Genomic DNA, 4120 nt, shown 5'->3' with positions numbered 1-4120 from the left:
TTAATTAAGCAAATTGCAGTGAACAATCTGGTACAAATTTCTCTAATAGAGAAGATGATATCAGATAAAGCTCACCAAAAATTTATGAATAAATTATACCCAAACTGCAGAGAACACAATATAGTCAATTATAATAGTAGCATCAATCATACAGGTAATCTTTCGAGACATATTCAAAATTATTTCTCAAAATACAATTCATAAGTAATAATAATCCAGGCAGAACTCTGTTCAATGCAAAACATAAAAGAGATAATAATAATAATAATAATAATAATAATAATGAATTTATTCAGGCAAAGACATAACATAAACTGTTACAGGCACGAATAATATGTAAAACACATTGATACGATACATTGGTTACAATGATCCTAATTTATTTTGAACAAATTCAAGAAACCCACAAAGGAAATCCTGTGCGTGGGTATACATATCTTCTCAACTTTGATTTCTCATAATCGTTTCAAAATCGATGGATTGATGCTGTACCTACCTATGTAATTGAAATAAATATAAATATGTATATATAAATGATGTAGAAATATGTTAATATGTTAATGTTTAATAATTATTGAAAAAAAAATAAGAAGAATAATATTACGTTTAATTGTGTCCTAATATTGTAAATAATGCAATGTTAGTTATTTTTCAGGTCAATAAGACTATGGATTGCATTGCGCGGTTTACTCATTAACCATTTCCGTACTTTAGACTTGAATAGAGATACCGAGTTGAGTATTTTAAATGAGTATGGCAAAATATTATAAATTTTTGGTGCAAGATATAAATGACATCTCTGTCCTATTGTTTTCCGCATACGGGGTATACTTAGGGAACATTCTTTGTATCTAGTCGGATAACTATGTTCAATGTTTTTGGTGTTATATGCATTTCTGTGTTGGTATAATGCCAGATACAGAACAAATAACTGATGAATATCTAGTACTTCAGCATCTTTAAAAAGCTGATCACTAGAATATCTGTAACCGTTTCCAGTGATCACCTTTAAAATCCATTTTTGTGTGATTTCCAAGTTTCTCATATATAAATTCGTGGCTCCACCCCATACTATGATACCATAAATCAAATGAGTTTGTATTAAGGCATAGTACATTATTTTCAAATGTTTAATATCAAAAAATTTTTTTAAATATCGAAATTTGGGTAAGCAGTATCTTACTTTTTTTATGACATTTTCAATTTGATCGTTCCATTTTAGGTGGCAATCAAGATATATTCCTAGAAACTTAACTTTCTTATCTGATTTAATCAATATCATCTCATCTCCATGTTCAAACTCTATTTTCGTGAATGGGGGTAAGTTCGATTCATAGCTTGTGAAGGGTACATAAATGGTTTTTTTCAAATTTATGGTGAGTAATTTTTTCCTTAGGAAATCTACTACTATAGGAAATGATTTAATGATTTTTTGTTTCAGACTGAACCAGTTACTGTCCTTGAAGAATATAACTGTGTCATCCGCAAATGAACTTATTTCAGCATCTACAGGCAAGTTGAAAATATCATTAATATAAATTAAAAACAGAATTGGACCGAGAACTGTTCCCTGAGGAACACCATATTGAACATTTCTCTCCCCACTCATTATATTTCCAATTTTTACACATTGTTTTCTCTCTTCCAAATAACTTTTCAAAAGTTTATGTGCGTTTCCCCTGAATCCAATGTTTTCTAGGGTTTCTAATAAGTCCGTGTGGCTGACAGTATCAAAAGCCTTCGCAAGGTCAAGAAATATGCATATCGCAGGTTCTTTAGAATCAATAGCTTTGTATATCTTTGAAGTTAGGTTCACGATTGCATCTTGCGTCGACTTTCCTTCCATAAATCCGTATTGGTTTTTTGAGATGACATCGAATTTTTTCAGAAAATCTAAGATTCTTGATTTGATCAACTTTTCCAAAATTTTACTGATGGTTGGTAGTAAAGATATAGGCCGATAATTTGACATTTCCATCTTGTTTCCTGACTTAAATAAGGGTTTGACCACTGCAACTTTCGCAATTTGAGGAAAAATACCTAATTGTATCATCTTATTTGCAATACACGTTATGGGTTTCACTAGATATTCAATACAATTTTTAAAAGTATCCGTTGTGATATTATCAATGCCTGGTGCTTTTTTGGACTTCAACTCTCTGATTACCTTCCTAACTTCATCTTCCTCTACCTCGTTCAAATAGATGGAATTACTCAATCTTTTTGTTGCAATTTTTTTTTCCGGTTTTTTTATTTTATTTGCTAGTTTTGTAGCTACATTTGTGAAGTATTCATTGAATTTTTCCGAAATTATTGAGCTATCATTAATTTTCATTCCACCCGATTCAATTACTATTTTTTCAGAACTGTTTTTTCCTTGAATTTTTTTTACGAACTGCCACATATGTTTGGGGCTATTTTCATTATTTCGTATTTCTTTCCTATAATAATCAGTTTTTGTCTTATCTATTAAACCACTAAGCATATTCTTATATTTCTTATACTCATTTAAAATCACGATATCACCTGGGTTTTTTTGTACTTTTTTATATAAATCATTTTTTGTATTCACTGATTTTACTAAACTGTTTGTTATCCATGGACTTCTTTTAACGTCTCTTCTCTTGATTCGAAAAGTATTACTACTCAAGTCTATATAGGAACTTAATTTTTCAACGAATAGATTAGTAATTTTGTTGACGTCATATTCTGACAGAAGTTCATGCCAATTTTCATTTTTCAAAAGTATATTTAGTTTATCGAAATTAATATAAGTTTTAAAAAAAATTTCAGGTTTCGTTTCTTTTATTCCAGATTGAAGATCATAATGAAGCACTTGGGAAAAGTGATCTGACAATGTAGATTTAAAAATTATAGGTTGAATTTTATCAAGGCTATCTTTAGTTTGTATAAAAATGTGATCAATACATGTCTTAGATTGACCTTGTACACGTGTTTCTTTATTTATTAATGAGATATAGCCGTATTCTTGTAATATATTTAGATATTCAACACTGACTTCATTAATTTCGAGTATGTCAATATTCATATCACCAATGATTAATTTGGAGTCAGCATATTGGTTGTCTATCCTAAGGTAAGTTTCCAGCGTACTATTGAAAGCAAGAGGACATGAAGACGGTGACCTGTATACCGATAAGATTTTAAATTTTTTGCCAGTTACTTCAAAGCTAATTTCAACTGCTTTTGTTTTGTTTAAATCTATTATACTGCTATTTGCAGAAAGACACTTTTTTGTATATACAACTACTCCATCGGCCCTATTCAAGTCACCTTCAGAATAAATCATGTCATATTCAGGAATGTTGTATAATTCTGTATTGTGCAATTTCCACGATTCAGTTAGAACAATTACATCAAATTTAGTATTTAAATCCATCAACATGATTTGTAATTCATCAAAGTTTTTTTGTAAACTCCGTATGTTGTTGTGAAATATATTTAAATTGCATTTTTTGCATGTATTTATTTGACTGTCCAACTCTCGAATTGTTTCTACCGATTTACAAGTTACTGACACAGCATCAAACATTTTTATATAATCATCCATCACAAATAAATTTATTCCGTAATAATCTAGTAGAAAATACAATAATTACAGTAAAAAAAACTTTAAACTAAATTATTCAATAAACGCAAACGTTATATACAAAAATTTTCAAATATTCGAATATAAGGGTTCACGGTTTCTTCTGAGAACGTGTTGAGATTTTACGTCTTTTTTCTTCTTGCCCCTCTGCCGGAATATCCTCCTCTGCAACTACAGTACCAAAAAACTCTCCTTTTCTCAATTGCTCGTACGTATATGTAACATCATTAATAATCAGCGAGTTATTTTTAATATTAGCTTTGTGGTTTCTGGAAATCGCTTTTTTTCTACACTCGTTCAAAAATTTTCTTTTATTATAATCCTCCTCTGTATAGTCGTATCCAAAAAATATTTTTTTTGATTTCAGTTCCTTGGATAACTTTATGAAACTCGCAATAATTACTTGTTTCTGTTTGTAACTTAACACCTCACAGACAATCGGTCTGGCTTTTCCTACTTCTAATTTGCCAATCCTGTATATATCTCGAAATTCTGTCTGATCACATTCTA

The 4120-nt window shown here is 29.8% G+C and overlaps 1 long non-coding RNA gene across 1 annotated transcript; it reads left to right on the top strand.

The window, feature by feature from the left end:
* The first annotated feature begins 258 nt into the window (after positions 1-258).
* On the top strand, positions 259-2949 carry LOC141483324 (uncharacterized). The gene is made up of 2 exons (XR_012466012.1): positions 259-1512; positions 2815-2949. It is a non-coding gene; the product is annotated as an uncharacterized lncRNA (long non-coding RNA).
* Positions 2950-4120: the final 1171 nt, after the last annotated feature.

This window comes from Leptinotarsa decemlineata, unplaced genomic scaffold (assembly GCF_025532065.1).
Source record: "Leptinotarsa decemlineata unplaced genomic scaffold, Ldec_3_MD MMD2_tig00003308_RagTag_RagTag, whole genome shotgun sequence".
NCBI classification, from domain to species: Eukaryota; Metazoa; Arthropoda; class Insecta; order Coleoptera; family Chrysomelidae; genus Leptinotarsa; species Leptinotarsa decemlineata.
This window is presented reverse-complemented; position numbering and strand designations above follow the sequence as displayed.